This window comes from Phyllopteryx taeniolatus, chromosome 1, assembly GCF_024500385.1.
Source record: "Phyllopteryx taeniolatus isolate TA_2022b chromosome 1, UOR_Ptae_1.2, whole genome shotgun sequence".
In the NCBI taxonomy this organism is placed as follows: domain Eukaryota; kingdom Metazoa; phylum Chordata; class Actinopteri; order Syngnathiformes; family Syngnathidae; genus Phyllopteryx; species Phyllopteryx taeniolatus.
In genome coordinates this window covers 44,483,810-44,498,771 of record NC_084502.1, presented here as the reverse complement: position 1 = coordinate 44,498,771, position 14,962 = coordinate 44,483,810, and the positions used below count along the sequence as shown (strand labels likewise).

Genomic DNA, 14,962 nt, shown 5'->3' with positions numbered 1-14,962 from the left:
AAGTACATACATACAACGTACATACATACATACACGCACTACATTGTCAAATGTATTCGCTCACCTGCCTTGACTCACATACGATTTTAAGTGATATCACAGTCGAAGTCCATAAGTTTCAATTTGATGTTGGTCTACCCTTTGCAGCTATAACAGCTTCAACTCTTGTGGGAAGACTTAAAACTCTTGTGGTTTTATTAGTGCTTTTATGGGAATTTATGACTGTTTTTCCAGAAGCACATTGGTGAGGTCACACACTGGTTGGATGAGAAGGCCTCACTCTCAGTCTCCGCTCTAATTCATCCCAGAGATGTTCTACCGGGTTGAGGCCAGGACTCTGTGCAGGCCGGCCAAGTTCATCCAAACCAAATTCTCTCATCCATGTCTTTATGGACTTGCTTTGTGCACTGGTGCACAGACATGTTGGAAGAGGAAGGGGTAATCCCCAAACACTTTTACCGTTCAAAATCTCTTGGCATGCTGAAACATTCAGAGTTTCTTTCACAGGAGTTCAGTGGCTAATATTTTGGTCATGTCAAACTTCATGGGAACAGTTAGGAGATGGCCCCTTCCTGTTCCAACATGACTGTGCATCAGTGTACAAATCAAGGTTCATAAAGACATGGATGAGAGAGTTTCATGTGGATGAACTTGACTGGCCTGCACAATTCTGACTTCAAACCTATTGAACATTTCTGGATGATTTAGAGCGGAGACTGAGAGCCAGGCCTTCTCGTCCAACATCGGTGTGTAACCTCACAAATACGCTTCTGAAAAAATAGTCATAAATTCCAATAAACAGACTCCTAAGCCTTGTAGAAAGTCTGTCCAGAAGAGTTTCAGATGTTTTAATAAAAAGAATAATTGCAGAGGGTGGACTGATGTCATATTAAACCCTATGTATTGAGAATGGGATGACATGAGTCAAGGAAGGTGAACAAATACTTCTGGCGATATGTGTACTGTACATACATACACATACATACATGCATGCATATATACATACAGTACATACCTACATACATACATGAGTACATAAAAGTAAATAAAATTCTAAACAAATTGTTTAGACAACTAACTAATGGAAGGTATATGCCATAGCTGCCATAAATTAAAAGCACTGGTATGAGCAAAATCATTTACAGTTTACAGTATGTAATGGATAATCCATCAGTATGTATAAGTGTTTGAACAGAAAAATATATATTTCTAATGATAAATATGTACAATTATATGTGTTTCTGAATTTTCCATATCACACTGTTCTACAGAAAACTGAAAGTAAACTAAAGCACAGTTTTTTCATTATTAAATCAAATTATAGTTATTTCATTGTATCCCTCAAAAGAACATTGTTTTTGTGGTTGAATATTTTGCTTGATTCATCTGACTTCTGAGCAAAGCCCAATGATCCAGCACAAATTCACATATTAAAATGTGACTTTAGTTTGAACAAAATTGGTCAAAACGTTAAAACATTGAGAGCTCACTGAATACCTCTTTTTCTGCTGACTTGTCCATAAAGCACTGTTTATAGATTTGAAGAAAAAAAATAATGTTTGCAACTTGTGATACAGTGTGCATATTTGGTTGTCAGATAGCAACAGTATCCCTGATGTTGCATCATAAAAGATAACAATGTTGAGCTTCTCCGCACACCTAATTTACAGAATTAAAAACATGTTTATGTCACATACGTGGTTAGGGCGAAGGCGAGGAACGCAAGGCAAGAACATGGTGGACCCAATTGCAGGGAAGCAGGGAGGCAAGGCAGGAGTGCGGGAATCTCAAAAAATTATTTAATTCCGAAAACATAGATCATGAAAAAGTCTAAATGCTAAATTAACAAAGTCCAAAATCTAAACACAAAGTAACAAAGAAACACTTGAGTGAACCCAAAACAAGAAACAAGACATGACTGGTGAAATACCTGAGCGACAATGACATGGCAAGACATGTGACGACAATGAACCGACGAGAAGTGAAAGAAACCAGGGAACTAAATACAAACAAATTGACGAGACAACGAGGAACACCTGGACAAGACGAGTGGCTAGAGAGAGCTGATTGGTCGACACAAAGTAGACGAGAACAGGTGGACACAACAACCTAATGAGCACACGACAAACATGGAACACAGGAAAACATTGAACAAAACTAAACACAACCCAAACCAAAACACAGACCATGACAGTTTACATTCAAAATAGCTTCAAGTTGAATCAATATGGTCCCAATCCATCGAAAAAAAGATCACCTCTAATGATTCACTTGTTGGCCTACTTAATCACATTCACCTATTCTCTAGAATGTTTGAGAAATCATGTTGCCAGTTGTGCTGTTTTACTTTCGATCTCAAGACTTGTGTGGATATTAGTTAAGCCCGACACTTCCTGGAATTTCCTGCACTCACAAATGTGATTGAATTCAAGTTTTCAAGGTGCTTTAATGCCACCTCCCCCCCTCTTATATTTTCACCCTGCATGCCACATGTGCCTCATTTATGAGACTGGAGTCAAAATATTTCCCCTCCTCAGGCATTTGGAACTATTGCAGATGGTGAAGTGATAAATCGTAGCCTTCGGAAAACATATCAGCCTCAAGCAGTCGGTAACGTCTTCTTCGCAAATTAAGCAAGAAAGACTTGCAAAAGTTTCTCTCTCGTATAAGAATAGATGCTGAATCTTGCCCAGCATCAACTGCGCCGCCATATTGGCAACAGATGTGCTTCCTCGCTGAGTTTTGACAGCAGTGCAACGCCTCACTTGAGCTCGCCATCCCTGGCTAGCTGCAGTCTTTTTTTCTCCAGTATTTCTTTCTTATGTGTCCCTTCTCATGTTCCTCATGTGGGCTTTGTGTCGACATTCTGCTGTAACTTCTGCATTGGATTTTGATTAAAACAAGTGATAGTTAAAGGTGAATCAAGGTTGGGTGCAATGCTTTGTTCTAAGAGCTTTAAAGAAAGCATGGACAAAGTAGAATTGAGACCAATTAAGTCTGAGTTTGATATGTGAGAAGAGTGACTTTGCCCTTTTCTCAGGAAGATGATACAGAACAAAGGTGGGAGGGAGGTGAGCATTGGATTTGTTGCTGCACCAGGGGACACTAAATCATGGCATTCATAATAGGAGACTCATTTATTTGCCCCCCTGGCAATTTCTCTGCTTTGTCACCATCAAACAATAATGTAAGGAGCGCCTTTTGAAGGTGACATTTTTGCCGAAATGGTTTGCTGCCATGCCACCATCGACTTTGATAAATTATTTCATTTATGCCGCACGCTCTGCACCTGTGCAATGGTCTAATGCAGTGGTGTCAAACTCATTTTAGTTCAGGGGACACACTCAATCTAATTTGATCTCAAGTGCGCTGTACCAGCATAGTTGTGGCTTAATAAGCTATAAATAACAACCATTCCAAATATTGCTATTGGAGCAGATAATTACAATTACATTTGGCGAATATAGCATTTATTGATTATTATGTTGTTGTTGCAAATCATATGAGTAATCTTAAATTTCTTAACAAAAACCATTGCAATTTCAACATTATTATGAATCAGGTTTTGTTTTCATTTTCACATGTGCAACTTACAGATCAAAGTGGATCGGCCAGCATGCTCTTATGATTGCATTCACTGTCAGTTAATCCCCACAAATATTTATAAACAAACTGTTCAAATAAATTCAGTGTGTTTAATATTGCATAATGTTATTCAAATATGCAATTTTATATTAAATACATGCGTTTTTTTCCCGGCTTTCATGTGCTGTACTTGTTTTTAATAAACTTTATTGACAGGTAATCACATCCAACTCGGAAGTACGTCCAGTACGAGTTACTTTTTAACATATTAAGACCATAGATATGACGACTAGATATGGTAGCGCGCTTTATTAGCCCGGCTAACTGACGTGGCTATGTGACGGCCCTGTTGGGGAGGTCGTCAATCCCATAAAAAGCAATGCATGAACACTGAATTTAAGTTGTAACTTGCTCATTTCTCAACTGATTTTCACAAGGGTAACTATTTTGTCAATGCCAAAGAGTATGCTATCAATACACAACATTTGAAAAAAAAAGGTTTTTACATGCATGTGAAAGGGAGTCCCTGTTCCCTTGTCGTAATTGTATGGCATTTTACGCAACCATATTCGGTACAATTTATCGGCATCCTTGTTCTTTTGGTTTTATTGCCGTCCACAAACATGGAATGTGCCACCAATTTTGACTTCGCTAGCTTAGCATCGCCGTCGGCGCAGAGCTCAAAATGGCCGTGTTGTATCTCCCAATACATATCTGTGGTTAAAGCGATCAAAATTCTAAAACAACTGAAGTTGAACAATATTTGACAGTGACTATCTACTACTTACAATTAAAACAAAAAATATCCACATTTCAAAAGGAAATAGTCACTTCATTTTCATTTTAAAAACAGTATGTAGTATTTCTGGGTTTCTCGGTACACGATATGCCTCGTATGGGTCGAGTGCAACAGTCTACAGCCATACAACAAACATCCATCCATACTGTTTATCCTCACTAGGGTCACAGCCATGCTGGACCCTATCCCAGCTGACGCTGGGCGAGAGGCAGTGTACACCCTGAATTGGTCAGCCAATCGCAGGGCACACATAGACAAACAACCATTCACACTCACATTCACACCTAAGGGCACGTTAGAGTATTCAATTAACCTACCATGTATGTTTATGGGATGTGGGAGGAAACCGGAGTACCCGGAGAAAACCCACGCAGGCACAGGGAGAAGATGCAAACTCCACACAGGCAAGGACAGATTTGAACCCAGATCCTCAGAACTGTGAGGCTGGTGTGCTAACCAGTCTTTCACCGTGCCCCCCACACAACAAACAATTTGGACAAAAATACACTTCAAAATGTCAAAAATATGGCAAAGTCACCACAGTTAACCGCACGACTATGGGGGAAATGGTTAACGCTGGGTAACATTTAACCGATAACAGTAAGTGTGGTGAGTTCAGAGTGACCAGGCTTTCTTCATAATATAATTTTGGTAAGGGTTCGTCAGTGCCCCCTCCAGGGAACCAAATGAGCAACAACTGTTACTTTTATTGAAAAATAGCAGTCAATGTGTTCTCTATCCCCACGGGCCAGATTGGACCCCCTGATGGGCCACGGACTGTATGTCTGACATCCATGGTCTGATGAAAGAAGAGGCCAGTGATGCTGGCCAAAGCCTGCACTTAACTATGTCATGTTGCACAATAGAGTTCTCGAAATATGTATCAATAATCTTTGTTGCTCTGACTACAAAAGCCATCAAGACATTAAATAATTAGAAATTAAGGTTGTATAATTCTGTGCTGCAGGATCAGAGTCAAGCTGACACTACGAGACAAAAGTTGAGGGCATGCAGCTTCTGCTCCGCACAGCCTCAAGGTAGGAAGTGCCATCTGAGGAAATACACACCAATATGTTCACTACACTCACCATACGTCAAATGTTAGCATCAATGGTTTAGTTGTGGGCTATGAAACAGAAATTAATGTGACTAAATTATAACTTTGTTTGGATTCTCAATGTTTCTGCTTAAATGTGCAAGCTGATTATATGCTAATTAATTCCACTGTTGTGGGAAGTTGCAGTATGTATTTTTCATTAAATACACGTATTAGCGTGACAAATCGCATACACATTGTGTATATGAGTCTGACAAATCCCTCTTGACTGTCACTTGCATACACAAATAGTATGGATATTACAAAAGGCAATATGTGGAAAAATACTTGAAATGAATAATTTTGATGGGCAAATTGGTCCCCTAGCAGCTAAGCACTCTGGGAAGGAGTTGTAAGTAGACGCCAGGAAGTTCACATCATTCCCTGGGACGTTGTTTCCTTTTGTCCCATCATCTTCCATGTCCTATGCATAACATATTCACTGGATATTTCTTTAAAATATGCATAGAGTAGGCGCTTAAAACAACCAAGGGGATATTAATTATGCATAATGGCTCCAGTTGTTCTGCCTGGTGTCTCCTGAACAGTTGGCAGCTGTGTCTTGGCATAATAGGCCTGTCATTTCTTCATTTATTCCTGGGTAGCTCGGAGGTAAAGCTAAGAGAGGACCGGGTGACAGCTTGTGTGAAACAGGATGTTGGCTCTTTTTTTCCTCCCCCACGCCCACAATTAGTGTTGAAAATGTTGAACAAATGTAGGTCTCAGTTGGTTACCAGAAAACATTCCTCGGTCTCAAGTAAAGACGGTCTGCTTCATATTTCACATCACACAAGAGAGTGCTTCATTTGACACCTTATATGAAAAACCTCTTGGATCAGAAACAGTGGAACCGCTAAAGCCAAATGCCACCTAAAGTTGTATGATTCATATAACCTTGGACTTTGAATCTTGAACCATGATGTCAAGAGCCAGCACACCTCATGAGACCTCAGTGCCATAAACATCAACTAATTAACGCTGCTTGTGTGTTTAGGGAGCAGCCCCAATGAAGGCTCTTCAGAAGTCAGTTCTTAAGTCAGAAGAGAAGACACCACACCCGAAGTTAATGTGATGTAAACAAACTAACATTCAGAGTAAGTCAGTCTCCAGCAACTTTTTTTTTAATGCAAAGTTTTTTATCCAGTTGCTATTCACATGCTACTTAAATGATGTGCTGTGCGCTTAATAACCCTGCATGTCTTGATAAGTGTCCAAATTTGTAACATAGGGTTGTTACCCTGACATGAAATGAAAATTTGAAGATCTTAGCTAATGTTCCCTTGGCTGTCCAGTAAAAGATAACATTGGTTTTCATCTGGGTTTTTGCTCTGACATAAAACAGGAGCTCTGGAAGTTTGATGAATCTCAGCTCGAAATTATGGCTTGTAGAGTGCTGAAATGCTGACAAGAAGACAAACAATAAATGCATGCATAAATACATTGCTGACTGATAGAGAATGACGTCTCTTTGGTTGTAAGAAAAAGAAAACACCTAACATTTAAAAAAATGGAAATAGAATCAACTGAATTTTTTCATATGCATTCAGGCATAACATCATGTAGCAACAACCTGGCCTCTTGGGTCATGTTATTGTGAATGGCTTTGAGACAACGCTAAAGAAGGTTTGCACTCGAGCATGTTCACAAGCCACCTCACCATCCCATTACACGACTGGTGTTCTTCAGCCCTACTGAATCCTTAATTTATTCTTCTTTTAGCCCCGCTAATGTAAACACTGTTGTGAGAGGCGGAGACAGGTTGAGATGAGTCAGAACAAGACGTTTCCTCAAATAAACATATCACTGAACATGCTTTTCCTCTAACTGTAACCTTGAGAAAGACAGAACCGGGTTTCCCTTATGCTCGCACAGAATAACCCAATAAGCTTTTATCTGCCATTTGCGCTAAAAATAGACTTGCTTGTCATATCAAGGATGAGATGCTAGAAGAGTTCAGAAAGAACCAGAACCATCCTCACTTGTCAACAGTGCCCCTTCGAGCTGTTTTTGTTTTGTTCCTTACACAATTGACAAGGGTATGCGTCATTATCATTCCTCCTGCCAATTGAATAATTATGATGATGGGGGAAATCTCATTATCAATATCATGATTTTGTATGATGAGAACAATTTCACTGTAGGTCCAAATAAACATGGATCCTGTGGTCCATTTATGATTTCCATGCATACTGCAGGAATAATGAAACTGTGCACACAAACACACACGTAATATGAAGGCATGGAAGCGCACATCTGTTATCTCCCATTTCTGCTGTTTGGTTGTTTTGATGTATTTGTGCCCAGTGGGAGCTGATGTAATGAATAGGTGAGGTTCTTAAGTGTGTGTTTCTATCATGTTCATCAAAAGTGACGCAGCCCCAGGAGTGGGGAATGGTTATTTTTCTGCATATCTATCATTGGAAGGCCTGCAGTGACTGACTTAGCAGTGAGCTGAAATTGTGCTTTAAAAACGAAAACAACAAAAAACACATGAATTTTGGCCTCAGTTACCTCAAGCACCATTGCGCAATCAATCTCACACTGACATAGAGTGATTGGGGATCAGTGTCAATGAAACCATAGAGGTTAAAAGATTTTGCATGATAAAATAAAATAAACATAAAAAAAGTCTTACTGTACACTATTTAGTGTGTTTCAAATTTGGGGGGTGAGGGGCAACATTTGGGGGCAGGCTGTGTGGCGCAGAGTGTAAGAGTACACCCTGAAACCAGAGGGTCGCCGGCTCATATCCCTGCCCGAACCCATGTCGTAGTTGTGTCCTTGGGCAAGACACTTAACCCACATTGTCCATGAATGAGTGTGGTTGGATGGGCTGTAGGTGCAGAATGGCAGCCACACTTCTGTCAGACTGCCCCAGGGCAGCTGTGGGTACACAAGTAGCTTACCACCACCAGGTGTGACTGAGTAATGAATGAATAATGCATGAAATTGTAAAGTGTGTTTGTGGGCCTAGAAAAGTGCTATGTAAATGCAATGCATTATTATTATTATTATTATACTATGGAATTCAACAACAAGAATAGCTTAAAGAGCCTCCACTCTCAACACTTGGTCCGAGTATTTCCACCCAATCACAACTTCAACCAAAAAATTTCCTGGAGGTGCAGATCAGACCTGCACAACAGTCAGGTGGAATTCTGGACCATTCGTCTTTACAAAACTGTTTCTGTTCCGAAATTGTCTTGGGGTGTCTGGTGTGAATCACTCTCAAGAGATCATGACACAGCATCGCAAATGGGTTGAGGTCAAGACTCTGACTGGGCCACTCCAGAAGACATATTTTCTGCCATTCAGTTGTTGATTTACTTCTGTCATTGTCCTGTTGCATCACCCATCCTCTGTTGAGCTTCAAGTAACAGAGGAATATTCTTATGTTCTTGATAAACTTGGGAATTCATTTTTTTGTCAATGATAGCAATGCATTTTGGCCGTGGGGCAGAAAAGCAGTCAAAAGCCACGATGCCCCCCTAAACCATATTTCATGGTTGTGGTTAGTTTAGCATGGTGGTGTGCTGTGTCTTTTTCCCCCACATAATGTTGTGTTCCTCACAAAAACGCAACTTTCGTTTCATATGTCTAGACAATAATTTGACAGTAGTCCTGTGGAACATCCACGTGCTCTTTTGCAAACAAATGTGCAGCAATGCTTTTTAATTCTTTTGACAGCAGTGACTTCCTGTGTGTTGCCCTCCCATAAACCCCATTCTTATGGAGCTCATGGGAGTTCATTTATTAGTTTTATTGATCGTTGATTTGGCAGAGTTGTTAGTATATTCCAGATATTTCTGTTAAGTCCTTAGTCAACATTCGACAATTGTTCTTCACCTCAATAAGCAATCTGCGCCATGCTCTAGCCGTCATCTTTACAGAATGGCCATCCCTAGAAACAGGAGCAACTGTGCTGAACCTTCTCCATTCATTAAGAATCTAACTTTTTTCAGCCTCATGCAAATTAACAACTCTTAATCATAGGTTTACTGAGAGCTTTTTTGTGTGATGCATGGTTCACATCAGGCAATGCTTGTTGACCACAGCAAACTTCAAACTGTGGTGTCTTTTTTTTAGTAGGACTGGGCGGCATTAACCAACTCCGATCTCGTCACATGGAGGGCTGACTTCCAACTCCCATTAGCTCTTAGATAAATCATAAGCTTAGAGGTTTACATACTTATTACATCGTCTAATGTGAATTCTTACAATGTGTGTCTAACAAAAATAATGAAAACATAATTGTTTGCATTGGAGTATTTTAAAAAGACTGAGTTTGTCGATTGTTTCGACATATATGATGATCACATTTTTTTGTTTCATATTTCTATAGATTGACTGATTGATTGAAGAAATAAGGCATTTACATACACAGACACACAGGTGTCAGCATTAAACATTCATATACTCCATTAAATGTGATTTTATGATTGTACTTATTTTTCTGAACAAATAATTACACCCACAAAAATAAGACCGCAAAAAACAATACAATAAGGAGAAACAAAATGCTTGGACAGTCCATATAGAACAATCACCCCCACCAAAAAAAAAATAATAATAAATTAAAAATTAAAAAGAGAAAGGAAGGGGGGTTATCCTGTCGCAAACAACTCCATCAATGGTCGTCATTTATAGCATTATGGAATTTGTGCAGGTTTCTCCTCCTCCTCATGTGTGCAGGAAGGAGCTGTTGTATATTTAAAGTTAAAAAAAAGGTGACATTTGTCACGTACGTGGTTAGGGCGAAGGCGAGTAATGCAAGGCAAGAACATGGTGGACCCAATTGCAGGGAAGCAAGGCAGGAGTGCGGGAATCTCAAAATAATATTTATAATAATATTAACACCTGGACAAGAGTCCGCCCCTCAGGTCAGTCTGAGGTGAGGTGCTTGGCTGAGCGGTTCAGGAGGTCGTCCAGGACGCCAAGCACCAGGGTCTTTACAGGGCCATTCAGGCGGACGGCCACGGTGCCGAACCCAATGGTAATGCAGGGGCCAGGCATTAGGGTTGGGTGGCAGCCGCTGGACGAGCGCCGCCGGAGCGGGGTCGGGTGGCGGCCGCTGGACGAGCGCCGCCGGAGCGGGGACGGGTGGCGGCCGCTGGACGAGCGCCGCCGGAGCGGGGACGGGTGTCGGCCGCTGGACGAGCGCCGCCGGAGCGGGGACGGGTGGCGGCCGCTGGACGAGCGCCGCCGGAGCGGGGACGGGTGGCGGCCGCTGGACGAGTGCCGCCGGAGCGGGTGGCGGCCGCTGGACGAGCGCCGCCGGAGCGGGTGGCGGCCGCTGGACGAGCGCCGCCGGAGCGGGAGCCTGGCGAAGCTGCCGAGGAGCCGGAACGGGAGCCTGGCGAAGCTGCAGAGGAGCCGGAGCGGGAGCCTGGCGAAGCTGCAGAGGAGCCGGAACGGGAGCCTGCCGCAGCTGCCGAGGAGCCGGAAAGGGAGCCTGCCGCAGCTGCCGAGGAGCCGGAAAGGGAGCCTGCCGCAGCTGCCGAGGAGCAGGAACGGGAGCCTGCCGCAGCTGCCGAGGAGCAGGAACGGGAGCCTGCCGCAGCTGCCGAGGAGCAGGAACGGGAGCCTGCCGCAGCTGCCGAGGAGCAGGAACGGGAGCCTGCCGCAGCTGCCGACGAGCAGGAACATGGCCTGCAGTCGCTTCCTCAGCCTGCCGCCATTGAGGTTTGGGAGTAGAGGGTACGGGAGTGGAAGAGTGCACAAGGTCTCGGGAAGGTGAACTAGAAAAAATGGCTGGTACTGAACATGGTGGCTTGGGGACAGGTTTGACTAGACGGGACTTAATTGGAGCCGTGGAACAACGTGTGGGAACAGGTGAAAAATTAAGTGACTCGTGAACAGGGGAAAAACAACGAGGGGGCAAAATTTGACCTTTACTTGGGCGCCTCCGCTGGCCACCACGCGGCGGTCCCGGGTAGATGGCCAAACGGGTGCCCAAGAAAAGGTCTGACGGAAAGGATTTGGACTCACTGGGGTTGGAAACGGGGAGACGTGACAAAAACTGACCACGACGGGATAAACTAGGGAAGGAACCAGAAAAATCTAAATCTGTGTCAGATTCAGAATCAGACAGGAGGTTAACTAAATCGGGGCCATCTTCACAATCAGAAAAATCTGAATCTAAAGAAACATGTGGATGTAAAATAGTAGGGCATGGTGAATAACTAGGACAAGTGGGGGGACCCGATGAAAAGGACAGCAAAGACTGAACGATAGGGCTTACTGGAGGAGGGTAGGTATGGATGGCAGGTTGAGGACGGTGGGAGGCAGTTTGGTGGTGTCCAGGGTGACGCCATGTTCTTCCCGCTGGGTCCTGTTCTGGTCGGTTCATTCTGTCACGTACTTGGTTAGGGCGAAGGCGAGTAACGCAAGGCAAGAACATGGTGGACCCAATTGCAGGGAAGCAGGGACGCAAGGCAGGAGTGCAGGAATCTCAAAAGAATAATATTTAATCACAATGATAAAAACAACTGGCGACTATGACATGGCAAGACATGTGACAATGACAATGAACCGACAAGAAGTGAAAGAAACCAGGGAATTAAATACAAACAAATTGACGAGACAACGAGGAACACCTGGACAAGACACGAGTGGCTGGAGAGAGCTGATTGGTCGAAACAAAGTAGACGAGAACAGGTGGACACAACAACCTAATGAGCACACGACAAACATGGAGAACAGGAAAACATGGAACAAAACTAAATAAAACCCAAACCAAAACACAGACCATGACAATATTTAGCAATTACGGAGGTAAAGGCTATTACTTCCAATGCTTTAGCTGAATATCAAGTGTAATCTTCCGGGAGGCCAAAAATACCAATGTTTTGTCATTTATACTGTTATATCATGTAAAAAAAAAAAAACATAATTTAATGAACTCATGAATTTAAAATAAATGAATGTGCTACAGGCTGTTTTTAATTCTTATTCCTGGGACGCATAATTTGTAGACGTCCCGAACACAGACAGTCAGCCAAATATAGAATCTAGAGCCATTGTTAGTTGCCGACCTCCGCTGTAGAGGTACAGTGTCGATATGTTGCTGTGTATCAAGCAACAAATAAAGTGAAAAGACTATAATTTAATCTTGAAATTATAGTTACAGTTTACTACTATTGTGACATTTTCAAGACAAACACACTTAACTGTTTCCATATAAAAATCATATTCTTTAGGGAACATTTTAATTTTCTTGATGTGGCCTAATGCATTTGAGAAAATTACATCGCATAGTAATCTTGAAACGGTATAATTAAGTGCCTGTGAATATTCTCATTCGTCCAGGTCATTTCATTCTCGGGGGATTAAAGCGATCACAACTTGACTGTTCTGGTTGTCTGAGAACAGTGAATTTCAACTGGTGGATCACGACCCAGCCCTTTTTGGGTGAGTCAAACAGACTATCGAGAAAACAAGCCACACCTGAACCCGACACGAGTCACTTGAGAGAGCTGATGGTTGACATCAGGAGCATGACTGATAAAGACCACGGGAATTCCAGGAAGCAGGTTATGTGAAAACTCTGAGTGAATTAAACGATGGATTATCTGGTCCAGAAAAACAGGTAAGAGAAGAGTCACTGGGTTTTGTATGCTAAACATTGAATTTCTACAGGTGTACTCTCACCTGAAACAAACGTGGCTTGTCCCTTTCTCTGCTGGCCCATTGATATTGAGGCACAACTCAATAAAAAATCATATGGTGGCATTACCAGATTAATTTCTTATCCAACTGTATGGCTTTTCATCAAATTCAATCATGTATCCTAATAATATTTTCCGGCCATCATCAAATTCAATCATGTATCCTAATAACATTCTCTGGCCATATATCTAATTTTAGGCACTACGGACGTGCTGACATCATTCACGCACTTGTTAATCTGCTACACTCCTGATAAGGTTGCTCAGCCCACTAGTTTTAGTTTGCTTGCCACTGAGTCACGTGACTGAATCATGTCCGCTGATTCGGCGAATGAGGACTTTCATGCACTTCTTCCTTTCTCTCCTCATACAGTATGCTATCCATGCACCCGTTCGGTTGTTTTCTTTTCGAGACAGTATGAATAATTGATAATGTAAAATTGCACATCGGGAAATTTTGTTTATCGCACATACAATATTTTTGCTAACGGGAGTTTTATGTGGCGATGGAGAGCATATTGCATAAAAGCAACAGCATTGCACCGGACTATTGTTCTATTAGTCATTTATTAGTCTTTTTGCAAAATTGTCAAAAAAATTTAAATAAATAAATAAATTAATAAATTGCACCGGTATTACCACATTACTGGCAACCTTTTATTGCTCAGTGACTGTTTTTTTTTTGCTGCTGTGCCGAACAAACTTTTCAGGAGTGTAGCAAATGAATTGAATGTGTGAATTGAAACAATGGCCCTCAATGGAACGGATATATAGTTTTTTTGTTGGCCAATGGGAAAATGATAGAGGCCACCGCTGTACGTGCTGGCTTCCCAAACCCGGCCAGGTTAAAAGCGAAATGAAGAGAATGGACGGCGCTGTTAAGATCAGAATCAGAACCAGAATCATGGACAGCGTGAGTGGCAGCTGTGGGGAAGGATGCTTCCTGAAGTCCACCATCATCTCTGCAGTCTTGAGCGTGTTCAGCTCCAGGTTGTGTTGACAGGACCAAAGCTCCACCCTCTCCACTTCCTGTCGAAATGCAGACTCGTCAACGTCTTTGATGAGGTAGTTGACTGTGGTATCCTCTGCAAACTTCAGGAGTTTGACAGCTGGGTGCATTGAGGTGCAGTAATTCATGTAGCGAGAGAAGAGCATCAGAGAGAGGACACATCCTTGGTGCTGATGGCGCGTTGTGGATGAGGTGGTGTCCCCCAGCCTCACCTGCCATGTCCTGCTCATCAGGAAGAAGTAAATCCACTGGCAGATGGCAGACGAGACGCTGGAGAAGCTTGGAGGAGAGGAGTTTGGGGATGATGTTATTGAACACAGAGCTGAAGTCCATGAATAGGATCCTCTCGTAGGTCCCCACATCGTCGAGGTGTCCTAGGATGAAGTGCAGTCCCATGTTGACTGCATCATCCACAGAACTGTTTGTTCGGTCGGCAAACAGCAGGGGGTGCAGCAGAGGTCCTGTGACACTCTTGAGGTGGTCCAGCAGGATGCGTTCAAAGGATTTCATGACCACAGATTCAGGGCAACAGGCCTGTAGTCATTCAAATCTGAGATTGCAGGTTTCTTGGGGACTGGGATAACGGTGTAGCGTTTGAAACAGGATGGTACTTCACACAGTTCCAGAGATCTATTGAGTATGTTTATGAAGACCGTAGCAAGCTGGTCTGCGCAGACAGACAGGCAGGATGAGGACACAAAGACTGGACCTGCCGCTTTGTTGATCTTTTGTAGTTTGAAGATGCGTCTCACATCCTGTTCATAAATGGTTAACGCAGAAGTCAGAGGTGCAATGTTGGTCAGCGG

At 42.6% G+C, this 14,962-nt stretch overlaps 1 protein-coding gene across 2 annotated transcripts in view; it reads right to left on the bottom strand.

The window, feature by feature from the left end:
* The window catches only part of LOC133475729 (uncharacterized), a 15,757-nt gene extending 13,580 nt beyond the window's left edge, over nucleotides 1-2,177 (bottom strand). For both annotated transcript variants that reach the window (XR_009787924.1, XR_009787928.1), the window contains exon 1: nucleotides 1,931-2,177. The gene's annotated coding sequence lies outside the window, so the exon portion shown is untranslated. The remainder of the gene's footprint in view (nucleotides 1-1,930) is intronic.
* Between the last annotated feature and the right edge of the window lie 12,785 nt (nucleotides 2,178-14,962).